Source organism: Hippoglossus hippoglossus, chromosome 19 (genome assembly GCF_009819705.1).
Source record: "Hippoglossus hippoglossus isolate fHipHip1 chromosome 19, fHipHip1.pri, whole genome shotgun sequence".
Classification (NCBI taxonomy): Eukaryota; Metazoa; Chordata; class Actinopteri; order Pleuronectiformes; family Pleuronectidae; genus Hippoglossus; species Hippoglossus hippoglossus.
Window position 1 is genome coordinate 14,968,041 of NC_047169.1, and position 18,041 is coordinate 14,986,081.

The 18,041-nt window shown below is 40.5% G+C and overlaps 1 protein-coding gene across 3 annotated transcripts in view; it reads right to left on the reverse strand.

Moving 5' to 3' along the window:
* Positions 1-18,041, reverse strand: part of pemt (phosphatidylethanolamine N-methyltransferase) — a 57,302-nt gene that overhangs the window by 33,910 nt on the left and 5,351 nt on the right. The gene's annotated exons all lie outside the window — the stretch shown is intronic.

Sequence of the window (18,041 nt, forward strand, 5' to 3'; positions counted from 1 at the left end):
TTAAGACTTGTTCCTGATTTTCTATACACAATTATTTGATTTGTATTCAAGTATTTTTAACATTGGCATCTACAGCATTTCCTTGTGTTAAATTGCTGTTTACTGCCATTTATGTTTACGTTTAGCTACTTAAACTTACTATTCTAACAAAGTACCTCTTAATCAAATAATACAGCAAGATTATTACTTTTTAAATACCACGTAATTTGAATTTAAAATAAAGCCAAGGACAAAAAGTGGCAGTAATCGCTCAATGGATCAAACTGCATACTTTAAAAACAAAGGTTGTCTATATTGAGAGATGGTTCACATGAAAATATTGTTTTTTGTGTGAAAAAAGATACCAACAAAAATTATATATCTTAAAAGCTCTCTTGGCCATATTGTATGCACTTTTGAACTTAAAGGGACAGTTCACCGAAAAATAAAAATTCACTCATTATCTACTCACCACTAGGCTGATGGAGGGGTGGGTGAAGTGTTCACAAAATACTTTCAGAGTCTCAGGGGTAAACAGTCTCAGGGGTAAACAGTCTCAGGGGTAAACAGTGTGCAGTGACCTGGATTACTTTTAATTCTGAAAAAACGTCCTGTAAGAAGCTGGAGATATTATGTCCAGATTTGAATGTAAAGGGAGTTTTTGGATTATATATATATATATATATATGAAGTTGTGGGAATTCATCAGTAATCAGTTGTTGTTGTTGTCAAACCAATGTCATAAAAGTGCTGTAGTCGTAAACAACGTCACTTACATTTATGAGTCTCAGCCTCTGCTGCTACAGAGCGCTGGTTGTCTGTTTTATTAATGATCAGTTCTTGTTTTTCTTAATTTGTTTACATCCCTCAGATAGCTGTTACATAAAAGCTGCATTCTCTTGGCGGAGCTTTTAATTGATGCTTTCAGCTCTCAACATTGCACCATGAATATTCCACAGGGAAGTTATGCAAGATTTAAAAAAACTGACTGACAAACTGATGGATTTACAGACAAACTCCAAATCGCTGACTGTATGTGGGCTGCAGAAGTGCGTAGATGACTGTGAAACACAGCAAAACATAAAGGATACAAATGTTGCCGTGGAAACAGCTTTTATATGTTCAGAGGAGGAAAAGTGTAATGTGGAGCAGGAAGATATATACAAGGTGAGAGGAAATAAACTTCATATGGGGACAAAAGAAAGACAGTGTATGAGCTCTACGGGAAAAAGATAAGTTCACTGCAGACTCAGACATTTAGTCACTGAGCAGCCTGTGGACGAAATACGGGGGTGAAGCTTCTTTCTCTTTGGACTTTTTAGAGAAAGAAGCTACATTCATATTCTACTCAAAACAAGGTCATTTACACCATGTTTAAAGCCTAAAAGTCCACAGGAAGTGGCTAAGCTAGCGGCCATAGCCACATGATGGTGTGTCCGAGGGGTCCGTGAATGCACCTCGTCGGAAGATGTCAGTGGACATTTAAGCTAAAAACACGGTGTAAATGACCTCATTTCGAGTCGAATTTTAATGTCGGGGCTTGCAGACACTTGGATGACCCCCACACGAGCCGTATGGAGGCATGTTATGTTTTTTCTGTTGTTTTATTATGTCTAAAGAAGAACTCACTATAGACTTCAATTGTAATGGATTCTGCTGCAACTAAGTTTACCCCTGAGACACTTAATCCACCCCTCCATTGGCATAGTGGTGAGCATATGAGTGAAGTTTCATTTTTCGGTGAACTATACATTTAATGTCTCCCTCATCCCTTCTCTCTCTCTCTCTCTCTCTCTCTCTCTCTCTCTCTCTCTCTCTCTCTCTCCTAAGACTAGAAGACTGCTGTGCAATAAAAGTCTCACAATTGAAGCTCCTTTGTGACTCAAACGTATGACAACATTCAAACAATGATTTCATTCCCTACCGCTCAGTGAAATAATGTCAGGAATTAGCCTTGCAAGTAACAGGTGGCTGCATTTTGATGTCAGTAAGTAGCACTTTGTGACACATATAAACACATATTGTATGTAGCATTCCATTTATCCATCCATCCATTCCCTAATCCGCTCATCATTCAGGGGGCTGGAGCCAATCCCAGCTGACATTGGGCAAGAGGAGGGGTACACCCTGGACAGGCTACCAATCCAGCACAGATATCAGCATTCTCTCTTAATTAATAACGCATGGTGGTCAGGGCTGTACAGTGCGACGTATACGATGCACAATCTATAAAGAAACTAACTTGAAATGGCGTCATTTGTACCATGTTTTTAGCCTAAAAGTCCACTACCTGAAGTAGCGAAGCTAGCGGACGTAGCCACACAAACACGCACCCTGCATGTGCCCTCGAGCGAGAGTGTGTGCGGTGTTTCGGTGTGCCTGTGCGTACATGAACGCGCCTTGGTAAAAGCTTTCTTCAAAGATTAAATCATTCAGCCCCTCCTGAATCCTATTTCTCTCATTCACTAACTAATGCCGACATTATAAGCTGTGTCTCAATTCAGGGGCTGCGTCCTTTAGAGGCTGAATTTGGAGACCCATCTAGGCTGGGCTATTTCCAAGTTTCCTTCAACTTTTGCAGACAAATGTGTCCTTCCGTCCTTGAAAAACAAAGGCTCCAATTGATGAATCCTTCAACCTACCCCAACCTACCCCAGGATTCATTGCACTTTGGTGACAAACCGTTTTTCAAAGTGGTAATGGAGCGAGCAAGCGACGAGATGTCCAATGCTTAAGTATCATGCTTCAACTGGACCGAACAGTCCAAACCAAGTGGAATTAAAAATTGTATTGTCCTGTCTAACTTCAGCTCTGTTGCTAGGCAGCTGATTACAGAAACCTTTCGTAGACCAGACCGTCTCATTTCAGATCTATTATCGTGGGCTGGATAAACTGCATCCTCCGAAGGCTAAGAGGTTCGTTATGAGAGATACATACAGACATAGGCAGGCCATTTTTGCTAGTACACTGCTACACTCTATTCTGAGCCAGCGATGGGACCGCAAGCTCCTCCAAAATCCTTTAACACAATTTACAGACCCTCCATGAGGTGATTGAGTACACTAAAAATAATCAGGTGTTCTGCACACAGACTACTGATGTTGTAATCACATCATCAATCAAGACATAGAAATAAAGGAAGGCATTGGCGAGGGGAGCGCAGGGAGTGGCGCCGGCTTGGCAGAACGAGCAGCTCTCCATAACAAATACAATTAAGGCTTAGGCAACAGGCTCCTCCTGCATCCCCATCAGCCCACTTAAATGTGAGAGGCAGGCACCCGAATGGGTTTGAAGTCAGGACATTAGGACGATTTCTGAGGGGGGAGGAACTTCTGCCGCATTATGCCGCTTTATGGAAGAACAGTTAAGCAGCAGAAACCGTAGAATGAAGCTAAAAGCACCCTCCAACTAGTCCTTATCGACATAGAGGGAATATACACACTGACAATAGATCAAAATGTGCAAATTACCAACAATAACATTGTATTAAAGTACAGCTGTGTGCCACGGAGAACAGCATGCAAACAAACACAAATGCACACACACGCACCGACAAGCTGTATTAATGCGAGGATGTGTGTCCTACTGGAGTAACAACGAGAAAGGGAACAAGAACATCGGATCACATGCACACCAGGAACATCCTGATTAAGTCCTCACTCAATTCAGAAAACACTGATTGAATATTCAAATATCTGGGGATTTGTGGACATTTTGTCAACAGCAGTGCATAAACACTGAGAGCACACGCTCTTTCAATATAGCAAACTAAATTTAGAGAAAAATTAATTGAAATCTGGGGACAGGACGACAGAAAATGTAGCCATACTATAGCAGGGTGGCTCCAAGGAATGGAATGTTAATTAATTAGTCCACCAATGTATTGTCATCATAGTTGACATTGACAGATATTGACACACATCTTGTCTGCTGACATAACAAAAGGGGGTCAAAGATATTTACGCATCACTCCTCATTATAATAATGTTATCACATCAGGGAAAGTGAAGTTGGAGCCTGGACGCCAAACTCGAACTGATCATCTGCCTTTATGAAAAGGTCTGAACATAAAGAGTATTTATCAGTCGTGATACAGCAGACCGGAGCACAAGGTGGAAGGAAGAACAGGCATTTTTTTTCTTTTATTGTGTAAGTTATGAAAGCCTTGAAACTGAAACGACAACCGGGCACTTGCAGCTCATCCAGAGCGTAGCTTGTTGTGGACAGCCTGACCAAATTCTTATGCATAACTTTTACCATGACCAATTCATGCCTAACCTTGACCTTAAACTAACCACAATTCACATCTTATCTCCAACCTTAACCAGGACCTCAGAAATGAGGTTCTGCCTCATTAGGACTGAACTTTGGTCTCTATGAGGTCTACTGGTCCTGACAAAAGAGGTAACACAAACGAGTACACATGCATATCCACATGCTAACAAATCTCAGCCTACCCTGTGTGGGTACATCTGAGGTCACATCACCCTACCAATCAGGGTAATTGAGTCCAGTGAATAAAAGCATTAAAAACAATGAACTAAAACATTAGTCGCTCACTGAAGTCATGAATATCTATAACCTGGCTGAGAAAAGTACAATAGTTTGATTAATGACTCAGATCTGCTTTGTTATGTTCTGTTATCTTTAGTATCACAGTCATTTGAGGACAACCCGCATTAAGTGATTTTGTTTGCTTCAGCTAAACAAGACTCACATGATCGTGATTAATGATTTTTCTATAGCTCAAACAACATGGGGTTTTTTTAACGGCCAAAGCATAGATATTAAAATAATATCTTAACACTCATTAATATGTATTCACGCTTATATTATGTTTGTTTTTTTGCATCAGATAAAACAGCAATTTAATAATAACAACAGATGATGAACAAAACAGTTGAAGTTATTGAAAATAAAATATTAAATTGTATTATTAATCAATTCTGTGAATTGTTTCTATTTTCTTAAGTAGATCCGCATTCTACTTTTTGAATTTACAATGATAAATAATCACAACTTATCACAGAACTAAACCCTGAAGAGATATTTTATTCATCACCCTTGTGAATTTGGACATTGGCTGAAGCCAATTGACTCAAAATACCAGATATTTTTCAGATGTCTATTATTGGATTTATCTTGCTCTCAGCAGTCTAAGAGACGACTTTAGCTGTGTGAGACAAAGGACCACTGCAGCAGATGACGCGAAAAGGAAGAGCTGAAGAGTAATTTTGTTTCCAAAGATATAGGTCACTAGGCAGCACTGACCGGATGACAGACACCCACTCCATATGCAGGGAAAGGATTAGATGATGTTTGCTCTATCGGCTTCATCGCCACATGCATGCAGGTTGATAATGCATGTACCGGGTGGCAGCTATTTGTTCAGGTGAGCCTGACCTCTGCTTGCGAGGGCAGAGTGGGTGGGGAGATATTACATTTGTGCAGCTACTGAGAAAAAGCAGTATACTTTGATTGCAGATGCACTGGGTAGCCATAGACCAAAATATCTGAAAAAAAAGCAGACAAGGCAAACTGTCAAGCTTTGGATTGCCCTACATGTTAAAGTGGTGTGCTTGGGTCTTTTATAAGCATAAGGAATTAACTGAATAGTCCATCTGCACAAATGTAAACTGAAAATGTAAGCAAGCCTGGCTAACTAGCCTACTAACAACGGATTAAATGAAGCCAAAATATCTCAGATATGAACGTTTCCATCTTGCAGATTTGAAACCAGAGTCTGCGCAGTAACATTTGGGGGATGGGCCACGGTAGCGAGGTCCTGCTGATACACGCCCTTGCCCAAATTCAGTTTCACTTGTCATTCATGAGGTTTCACCGTTTTTATAGCATCAAAGAACTAATTAAAACCACAGTTAAAAATCACCATTTGATTATGTATCAGTGTGATGAGAGCTACCTAAATGGCAGAAACCATCTTTGATGTGGAGGAGGCGCAATATGTGACCAATACTGCAGCCAGCCACCAGGTGGCGATCGAGACACTCTGGCCTCACTTTTGGGGAGCAGTAGTCTTTACACACAGTGTTTAATTTTGACACAAGTCACCTACAAACATTACACAAGTCAAAACTGAGTTTTCAACTAAGTGGCAGTGTTTGTTTACCGCTGACAAAATCTGCCATGGAGCAGTCGTTTAGTCACAACAAACTTAAAGAGCCTTGGGCCGGAAATGAATGGCCTGCTTTCATTTACATCTTTGTGAAATCAAAGACACATTGTTTAAAAAAATGACTGGGGCTTTTGAGTGGTGACTCTTCAGCTGTCACTGTAAAGAGCCTACAGCCCTGAATAGGAAAGTTCGACACCCAATGAGGAGCAGGGAGAATGTTCAATTATACAGGACTGCACATTGGATTATTAAGAGGGGATATTCAAGTTAACTCACAATCACCTCACTGTATAATACCCCTGTGGACATCGAAGGAACAGAAGTCACTTCTGAACACTAAATTCAAGACTCTGAGAGCTCACAAAATGTCGTTACTGTAGAAATCTAAAAGTAAAACTGTTTCTTGAAAAGAATATAAGCACACACACACACACACGCAGAGAAGCAGCATACAAACTCTGACACTTTAATGCACAGTCTTCAGCTGATGCCGCCTTGCTAATAATCATCCTAAATATAACTGCCATTAACTCTGTGTTTAAAAAAAAGAAAAGGCTTGTTCCCATGTGTGCAACACTTGTGCGTCAGACCATAAAAATAATCTCTGCCAGGGGCTATCATGACAGCATTTAAAGTGAAGAGTCCTCGTGCAAAACACAAATAACTGTGCTTTGATACTCGATATCTAAGAGTAGGTGTCTTTTGCTCTATAATTAAGTTCTTCAACTCTAACTAAAAAGTAAATAAATAATAACTAAATAAAAAGAAATATGAGTTGTGACACTGAAAACCTTAGCCAAAAAAATTCCAATCTGGTCCCTTTGGCACATTCTAATCCCATCATATATACATATCATAATTAGTTTAATTCATATTTTTACAAGTTAACCTGCCTAATTGTAAATTATTGTGTAGAAAAATCCGGCTTCTTGTGGGTTTTAGCCAACAAAGCTATTATTATATAAATGTTTTATAGAGAAAACAGAAGATCAGTATCAGCTCACAGCTGTTTTTACAACATCTTGTGATCGGGTGGATGCTGTAAACCACACAAAAGATTTGTGAATAATGGTTTTCAATATTTTCTTCTCAAAACATGATTTGATATAACAAAGTACCAAGCTGTAGCTATGAAGTGATTTTTTTCATGGACCGTTTCATGGTATACAGTGGTAAAATTGCCAAAGGTTACTTGTTCCGTTTAATCTTTAATTACCGTAAATATCGTGATGATTTGGTTGATACTGTCCAGTATCAAGCAAAGTCAGCAAGTCTTCAAGATGCAGGCAAAGCAAGCGCAGCATTGGCTGTGTGTTGTTAAAACATGGTGGAAGTAGCAGCAGGCAGGTGGGGGCAGTAACAGCAGGAGAACTGTAATCTCTAGCCATAACAAATCCTAACATCTACTGTTGACAAAATACGTTCGTTTAACAAACACTGATATTTTGTCCCGACTCTGACGTTTGGGGTCGACGTCTGCACTTAAAGGTCCAGTGTGTTCGATTTAGGTGAGAGGGATCTATTGGCCAAAATTGAATATAAAATAAACCAAGTGATGTTTTCACTAGTGTGTTTCATCTAAATTGTACGAATTGTTGTTTTCTTTACCCTAAAATGGACCCTTTATATTTAAATACTTTGTATTTACACCAGGAGTGGGTCCTTTCTACGGAGGCCGCCATGTTTTTTACAGTAGCCCAGACTGGACAAACTAAACTCCTTTTGAGTTTTTATGACAACTGAAGGCTGCCACAGGTTCTCTTTCATGTTTGTAAGGGGAGGGAGATGTGAGGGGGATTCAGCTGCAACATGCATATTCACCAGTAGATGTAAATTCTTACACACTGAACCTTTAACATAACAATTAGTCTCATCTTCTATAAATAATGAATTTTATCATCATTTTAATTGATGATCTATATTATGTCAATATAAAACTTGGTGAAATTACTGTGTACCTGTTGTAATGTTCTAACATTTACAGCACATTTGAATAATACTGCTAATGGTGATAACTATAATTGTCATACAAACTTTTCCCACCGTTTCATCTCTGCCCAGCTGAAACCTCTGCTCAGTCATTGGAGACACTTGGACTACCTGACTGAAGTCTGTGTTTCTCATCTGCACAGTTTGCTTGTATTTATTTAAAGTTACTAATTAATCAGTGGTATGCTGCCGCCCACGCTGACATCACAGTGCACTTTCTCTTGGGTTTGTTTTAGTCCCTTTTGCTTTGGAGGGTTTTCAACTCCCCTAACCTCAGCTCCCTCAGCCCTCCTGAAGAAAGGAAACACCTATCCCTTTCCCTTTTCTCACTCCAACACGTCCCTCCTTTTGGCCGTCTAACTGCTGATGACTCATTCAAACATGATCTCTCTCAGGACCCAGGCACCAGATAAGGCCCCTAAGAGAAGGTGCACGACGTTTGGCCTCGGTCTCAGCTGTGATAAGGGCTCAAAAGCAGACAGAGAATGATTGAGTTACGATTAAATTGAGGTGCCAGGTCTTTGGGTGTCGGTTCAGATAACCTATGAAGACTTTAACACTCTGCAAAGCAAATGTAGCCACCATTTTATTGTCTCATGTATCCCCAAACCCACTTTATACATTTGAATTCTTTTTTAACTGCATGTAATTTCACCCATAACAAGCCATTGAATACATTTTCCGTGTCAGTGTTAATACTTGTCTCGGGGAGTTCTACTACAAGCAATTAGTTAACCAAGACTTCCATCTCTGGTTGAGGCTAGCACCTCGAGAATGTACTTACTGGATATTCACACAGATCTTTGATCAAACTGTCAACTGGCTGCATTTGGGCTAACCTGGCACCAGATTTGGATAAGTAATACCTCTTGTTCAACCAAATTAGGGTTAGGAATAGGCAGGTAAAAAGACTCACTTCACATTGCCAATAGTGGAGTTTGGCTTCCTGTCTGGGTTTTTTTTGTGCCCGGTGAGTCATGTTCGATGTCATGAAGGTGCCAGAAACTGGAAAGCTCTCACCTTGCTCTCTTGTCGGTGTTGCCTCTTGCCAGACATATTGCACATTGTTTCCAAGATGTAAAAAAACAATTAGCACACAAATGTCTGAGGCTATTTACATGAAAATGCACGGAAGTTCAACGTCATAGCGTTGCAAAGAACAAGAGCAGCAGTGGCTTCTAGACTGCCAAAATAAGGAAGAAGAAATTAGCACATTCACCAGGGTGTCATGTTTCCATCACTGACGATCAGAGCCGGAGGCGACAAAAACCTGTGTCTACTGCAGAGTGAATATCCATTCCTGTTGCAGGCAAAAGTCCGGTGGTTGGGGGATATTTTGACTGGTGGATAAGGGACTTAAAGTTGCAGTGTGTAGAATTTAGTTAGATAAAGTGGTGAAGTTGCGTGTTGCAGCTGAACACCCCTCACCTCATCCTCCCCTTCCAAATATGAAAAAGAACCTGTGGTAACATTCACGTGTGTTTAGTTTGTCCAGTCCGGGCTACTACAAGAAACATGGCGGCCTCCATAGAGAGGACCCCCTCCGATGTAAATATAAAGTATTTCAATATAAAGGGCCAATTCTAGGGTAAATAAAACAATAATTTGTATAATTTAGTTGAAACACACACGTGAAAACATCACTAGGATTAATTTAAAATTAAATTTCTGTCAATAGATCCCTTTCACCTAAATCTTACACACTGAACCTTTAAGAAGAAGGTGTGGAATAATACATTTTCACTTTTCCAATCTGTCCATTGTGAGTTTGGCATTGTTATCAGACTGCAATCAGTGGAGTACTCTTCCATTGACCCATGGTGCCCTCTGGTTGGGAATCACTGCCTAAAAAGGAAGCAAAGCTCTGCATTTTGCAAGTCAATTCCTTTTCGCTGGCTTCAAAAGAGACTTTAAAATGCACTTTTACAACAGTACATTCAAGCCACAGCAGAATATGGTTTGCGCTGCAGTCTTCCAGCTGCGGTTATACAGATAGTTCCCACATACTGTTATCTAAAGCCTGGCACCATGTCCCATTGGTTTCAGCTGAGACGTCAGCCTGAGGCGAGAGATAAAACAAGAAGGAACAGGTTAACCACTTTTCTTGAGAGCCTTCATGTCAGCGTGACTTGTATCTACAGCAGCCTCCCACTGCATTAGACAGACAAATCTCACTTACGACCAGATCTGACTTTGACATATCTGCTGAGTCTGGGGCCGGGGCCACCTGTTGCTATCCAGAAAAGAAGAAGGTTGACAATGAATGAGGCATCAGATTCGCATGTGCATGAGGCACAGCTTTCATCTTCTGTGCCACATCTGTTAGTGTTGCCACCAATCACGGAAGACAGGAATACTGCTCCTGTTGCCCAGGTAACTGGTTCACAAGGGTTTAAATGATGAAAGATGCAAATGAAAAAAACCTTTTAAAATACCTGTGGCATTAACCTTTCCTCTTCGCTGACTGCATTTAGTTGACGTAAGCAGACTGAGGTGACAATGGAAAATGAGATTCCACTTTGGCATGAAAATAATTTTGTCTTCATAATATATAGGTTTGTTCACGATTCTTTTCAGAAAAGAAAAACTTTACTCGGTAAGATGCTGAAACGCAGAACATCGATCGATCCATCCATCCATACTGCTTATCCCTTTGGGCTGGACCTAATAGCTGACGTTGAGCAGAAGTGTGTGTCAGGTCACCAGCTTATTGCAGGGTCGATGCACAGAGACCGAGGCAGACAACCATTCACATTCACACATACAGGCGATTTAGAAACCAGCAGCAAAACAAGTCCAGAAAATCGAATGATGTGCTTGGAAAAGTCCAAGGCTCAAAATCAAATCACTGTGTCTGTTTGTGTTTCACAACTGAGTTTATGAGTTCAAACGTGGCCGCGGTTTTCCTCCTTATCATGTTGAGTTTGGAATTATTCATTGTTTAATCCTATAATTGAATAAAGTGTGAATAAAAATAATAGAAATTAAAACGGTAAAAAAATAATGTTACTTAAAAAAATATAGAAAGAAATGCAAGCATTTTTGACTAATTCTGAGCATCATATCAAATGGAGCCTGTCTTTTCAAATAGGATTGCAAATTATAAAAATAAATAAATTAGAGGCCTACATCCTTTTGAAAGTTTTGTATCCTTTTACACTAGTTCACTTTCAGCAAATATGTCTGTAGTTTTAAATATGTCGACTTTGTTTTTAAGTCTTTTCAAACGTTTGGCAAAATAAGCATAGACATGGTAATTTATCGCGAGTGTACTGTTGAACAATGTCCAAACAGATGCCTTACTCAACATCATTATACCATCCATTCTGTCTCAAAGCAGAAAAGAGAACAAGGCTGTGCTTTTCTAAAATACACTGAATTTCAGCAAGTACAAGCTGAGGGGCCCAGCTTCTCAACACGACCCCCTGCACACCAACAGAGGCTTATATAACTGGCTTATATTTTATGTTGATAGAGACGACTATAAACACATCTCTTATAAAAGCAACATTAAAATGCTGATTTATATATCACAATGCTCTCATGCAGAATAGACTCAAACTGGGAGTCTATAATTAAAGTGAGTCAGAAATAGATGTAAAAAAGAAATGTATTCATGACCCCAGAATGATGTAACTAAAAGTTACAGACCCAGATTAAAGGCCCAGTTTAAGGCTGCACGAGTTGAGGAAAATCTGCGATAAGGGATAACATTGTTCAATATTACGTTGATGACATCTTAAATAGACCAAATGAATAGACAAATATTAAAGTGTGCATATAGAGTTCAAATGTCTTCCTTATCCATTGTGCTCGCTAACCTCACAGTCACCACTAAATTAATCTGAGGGTGGCTGGCGGCAAACCGGGGCTTTATCTGGTTGAGCACATGATGTGAATAAACAGCCCATACATCCTGGGCTCCATGCCGAGGGTGTGAGGGTTTCTCCTAAGTGTCTGGAGGAATAAGAGGTAGCGCAGTGAGAGGTTCCTTATCAGGGTTCAGCCACATAATATTATCTCACTGTACCGCTCATTCAATTTCCATCCATCCTGGAACCTGTAGGGCCAATTAAAAATCATTTATCCAAGATGGGGTGGGTTTAATGACATGACTGACAGGGGAGCACCCAAAGGGAGCTCCACTGAAGCATTTTTGTTGGCAACCGCTATGGCTGACACAAATGTGGAGAGGTTTCATATTCTCAACAGTAAGGTACGTCTTCTGTCCATCTTCTGAATTAATTTTGTTCGTATTTGTGTACATCTTCTAAAGGCTTACAGATACGGATGAAACAAAGAGCAGCAGTACCATCAGAAATCTTGGGGGGGCAGTATAGCCAATAGTTGACCATTTTAGGACACAAGGAACAAATTTCAACAATAGCGAAACCTTTTGATTGCAAGTTGGTAAACTCCGTGCTGCCCTCTAGTGGATGTATTGCTTAACAAACATGCAAATGTTTCAACGTTTGGACACTTTTTTTCGTACATAAAGGCAGCATAAATAACCTTTGAAGTCACCATCCTGAAAGTAAAGGAACTAGATGGTGTATTTTCTCAAAAAGAAGATCAAACAAACTGCCGTTCATCATTGTGTCTTTACATTTTTCTGTCGCTTTGCACTACCTCACATGTTTAATTGCTATGATTGGCTGTGCGCCTGCTCTGTGGCCCCAGGATATGAATCTGAGTGGGTGCAAAAAAGACTTAGGTATCAATGGGGAGTGGTAAGAGGGGAGATGAAGGGCTGGTCATAGAGAAAGAGAAAATTGCTTCTGTGTGAATCACTAACCCCTCACTGTGACACCGTTGGCGAGAGCAGCGGGACAGACTCAAAGGGGGAAACAGCAGGAGGCACAGAGGGGGAAATAGTGCAGAAGTAAGAAAGGAAACGAGGAAGCGGGGAAGAGGAGGTACACAGTGATTGAAACTGTGAAGAATACATATTGAAACATTTGCATGAGCAGATATTGAACCTAATGTCCACCCGGGTTATGTGTTATGTGATAGGGCAACATTTCCCACAGAATTGATTCAGTCTGTGGCAGTGGCACGGGTGCACCTGCAACTGAAGACACAACAACTAAAGGCTCTTTTTCATTCCCTATTGTTCATATTGTACTTCACTATTGTACTATCTTAGTTTACAACTTTATTGAAACGTTGAACGCCTGGAGGAAAAGCAAAATGCAAAGTTATATGTATTATATATTAAAATTATACAAATAGCAAGTTTTTTATTGCGTTGCCACCTTTATAGTTTAATAAGCACAACACAAATATTTTGGAATTACAGCATGTTGTTTATGCTGAGCTCTTGCTTGCGCCCAAAATTATTCCATTGATTGTTTTTGTTTGTTCGGGTTTCACACGATGCAGCAAAATGCAAGCGTTAGCCACAATTCCCGTGGGCATTGGGGCTTGTGGAGGGAGCAATTTTCCACATCAGAAGAGCAGACACACTTTTCAATATCTTTTCCTTAGTCACTGTGCTCTCACAGTGTCAGGTTGATTTTTAGACTTAATTATAGTCTCTGTGGCTCAGCGTTCAATTGCCAAAATCCAGACAACCTAAATTGAAGAGAGCATTGATGTGGGCACACATGACTGGGGCAGAGGGTGCTTTGCAGACATGTTTCACCTCAGTTTGTGAGCAGTCTGCCCTGTTGATAACAGGTGTTTGGGCCTGAGATGACACTATTCAGAGCTGAATATTTTTGCATGTTTTTCCGGAAAAAGCCATTTTATTCGATTTAGTTGTAGTGCTCCTAAGGTTTTGCTACAGTTCAATAAAGGTAGGGCTCTCAGGCAAATGATATAAAGTATTTTAAAGAAAAAAAACATGAAAAGGAAGTAGGGTCCAATGTAAAATTGTTTACAGATAATTTCTTTACTATGAAAATACCTGACCTGTTTTGAGATCAAATCATAATGACAGACAGACCTTATACTTTCCACCCGGAAAAAGTATGGCACTAAGTTGGTTTGTAAATGATCAAGGGTCATCGTGCAAGACAATCAATTGTTGTACGTATCTTGTGTAGTGTTCTCACAATGGAAGTCAACAGACGTCGTTTCTGATACGCCTCTCAACCTTGGATGGGGTGACGTCATGCACCGCTTAACTGCATCGATTGCTATGCTTCCCACGTACCGGCCAATCAAGTCACATTCAAGCAAATAGTCAATCCCAGGTGCGAGCCAATCAAATAATTTCAATGCAAATGCATGTCCTGCTTGGTTAAAGGTATGAATATGAATACATGTGTTTAGATGAACACACAGATCGAAAAACAACCTTGTACTTCTATCTTAGTGAGAAAACTCATTGGGATATTGCATTCCCTAGCACCCTTAGCTGAACCTTAAGAGCCCAAATGTCCTCACTTTCCTAAAATATCCTCACTCCATAAAGTCTCGGCCCAAATGCTCCTCCCAAAGGTACCTGTACTAGTACACAAACATTCACAGAAGACACAAAATCAGTTTGCAGCATCAATACAACGTTATGTCCTCCTCAGTGGGAGGAAATAACCCAATCTGAACCCAATGCCACCTCGACAATCAGTCCAATCAGTATGCAGGTGTAACTGGTGTCTGAAAGTGTCTGGATGTGGGTCTTAAGAGAGTGCTTTGCTGCCGCGACTGACAAAGAGCAGCTGCACTTTGCAGACGTTTTCAGACACTGTAGATGAGTCACTGTGTGGGCGCGCGCGCACACACACACACACACACACACACACACACACACACACACACACACACACACACACACACACAGTAAAGGTCATAAACCTTGCCTTCTCCATGTTAGTGGATGGGACATGGACCAAACTAAAAAGTGAGTCATTGTAGGTAGTGCTCATCACACTGTAAATTTGGTTTTAATTTGTTATTTGATGCAATAAGTATGTGGTGAAACTTCATGATTGACAGCTGAGATTGGCTTACGATTGGTTGAGCGTGTGCGTCAATGTGACTTTGATACCATGGTTCCACTACTGTGCAGACTCTGGCACCTGCATGTATGTCATGCTCATGTCAGTTGTGAAAAAAAAGAAAAGGGTATGAAGAGGTAGCTGGAGGCTGGTAAATTCTGATCTGTGTTTACACACACACACACACGAGATTTCAAGGAACAGGCCTTGCTGTGTCTCTGTTCCACTGTAGACACTGATGTGTTCAGTACAAATGCAGGTGAGGAGTCTTTCCTCTGATACTTGAGGGTATAAGCACACACAGTGAGTCAGGTATTAAAATGGGAGAGACTTTCCCTTGACCCGGTCACTGACGTCTGAGCCTTTTTATGTTCAACTGGCAAAATAAAACCACAGTGACAACCACATTGTGCAGTCTTGGAGATTTGTTCAAAAGCTTTCTCAATGTTACCAGCTGAGATGTGTTTTTTCTTTGACAGGTTAAACCAAGTGCAGGCACACACTCTCACACTCTTATCTCTAGATGAGGTAGACACAATCTTTATCAAAAGCCAGTCTCCCCAGAAAACATTCAGACATTCACAGAGTTTCTTCGTACCTGCTGCCTTTTTGCTGACTCCTCATATCAGAAGGTCATCCTTCCCAACGTTGAGGTCAGGACATGATGTGAGGTTGCCTGATATGCAAATGAGGCCACAAGAAAGTGACTAAAAACGGAGGTAGATCTTTTTCATCTTGCATCCCCCTGTATTAATAGATAATTGGTGACCCTGAGAAGAACCACTTCTGGATAACGCAACCAATAGAAAACAGACATAAACTTGTTGAAGATGTGTTCTCCTAAAGTTTAATTTATTCTGCAGTGTTGAGTCCTATGGTCATCTCACTCAAACTAGTGGCTACAGTGCCCCCCCATGATTTCCGGTGGTACTGCTCCCTTTCATCTGTTTCGTCAATATTTGTACAATTTCAAATATGGAAAAAATGTACGTAGAGTACAGACTGAAGGCTCTGTTCCCATTTGCATATACAGTATGTATCCAATGTTGACGATAGACAGCTATCTCTGATATGTGTAGGGCCTGATACATGGAACCATCTTGAACCCTAATGTATCTACAGTTTTACGTCAATATTAACTTGATTAACCTCAAACTATTAGTCGGTTAATTTTGTACCAGCAGGTCAGCGTGCCCTCACTCTGCAACCTGCAACTCATCAAGAAAAAAAAGCTTCCCGTTTCACCCACCAGTCTTGGATGAGATCAGGGAAGGGAGGAGGGTGTAGGTGGAAAGCGATTTGGCAGTGATATTAATCAGTGATGTAGAAATGCAAGATGCGACCTCATCCAAAAAGCTATGGGCAGGCAGCCTGGCGGATGTGTGGATGAAAATGTTGAAATGAATGCACTGTCTTTCATATATTTCTTACTGACTGATACATAGTTTGGTCTAAACTAATAAAAAGATGAAGAAATACCCACAACACGTCCTCTGCTGAATTATTTATGCTGCACAAATGTAATTTTTTTGAACAACTACAATAAATCATGGTTATGTAAATAAGCAACTGTTGGAGTGAAGTTCACAGTTGATAATACATCAGTTTTGTGTTTGTAGCTTGTTTTTTTAACAGCTGCAAAATGACTCCAAAAAATATATATTTAATGCAAGTTTTCTTTAATCCTTCAATATGTAACCTCTGCCACTAGGGGTCACTCATCTAAATCACTAACAAAAAGACCTAGTTTGATGAAGCCGTGAGGCAGCGTGGGTTCATCGGTAAATTGTCTTCACCGTTTTTAATGAAAATCTATCTGACTTGAGTTAGATGCAAATCATGTTCATGGATGAGGAAATGCATTGAAGTTTTATTCATGTTATGCAGCAAATGGCAATGAATAATCCTGATGCATTACAAGTGAAAAATAGCCAATGGCTAACTAGCTAACTGGCAAGCAGTGTGTTTTTCCTTCGACACACTTTGTCTATAGTTATAGCAGAGGTAGGCAAAGCCTATGTATAATATGACAATTTGCAGCTAAAGAGAGAAATCTGTTTTTTCAGCCGCTCATGAAGACCAAATAAAGACGAGAAGGGGAGTGAATATTACTGAGTGTGTATGCTAAACCTTCAGTGCTATCAGGCGTACGGTCCTGGCACAACACGTGCAGCACACTGATGCCCAGGAAACAAGGCAACAGCGTGACCTGCGTCGAATGACGTACTTTACCACTTCCTTTCATCTAAATGTCATCAGAGATGTTCCTCGGACCAGGCTTCTGGGAACAAAGTGAGAAGTTGGCACCCTAATTTGATATATTTCTTCTCAAAATCCCATTTGTTAGCCATCACATGTGACAGACATTTGACCAGAAACTTGAGTAATCGCTGGGATACAAGGCAGTTTCAACATCCTCTCTCATCCCTTACCCTTAAAGAGATGGAAGTCCAATAAAATCCAATGAATCATCATCCCTGATAATACTCGCAAGAATAAAGGCTGTGGCTCGAACAGACGAGATGAAAAGATCTCTTAAAGGATGTCTAAATTCCATCAGTCCTAATACCGTGTACCTCAACCCACATTAGTCACTTACAGCTTATCTTACAGCACAATGCACAAAAAAGGGGATTTGGGATCACGTGCAGGGCCAAGAGCACCTCAGCAAAATTAACTTCAACCCGATTGGCTTCTCCTCTGTGTGATGAGTGTCTGTCTGATGAACATGTGTCCAGCTGAGGTTCACAGTTGCTATTGTGGACTGCAAGGGTCACTGTCTTTACGAAAAGGATACGTCAGGACTCTTGTAGTCACCACAAATGGAACTAAACACTATAATGATCTATGACATGCAAGATTATGTGATGTGTGGCCAATATGATATCGACTGCAATCAGTCTTGAAGCCCTGATGATGAAAGACATTTTTGCAGATTAAATCATGAAAATCACATTGTCATCTTGTCTGGGAAGCGTAACACTGATGTAGAGGGG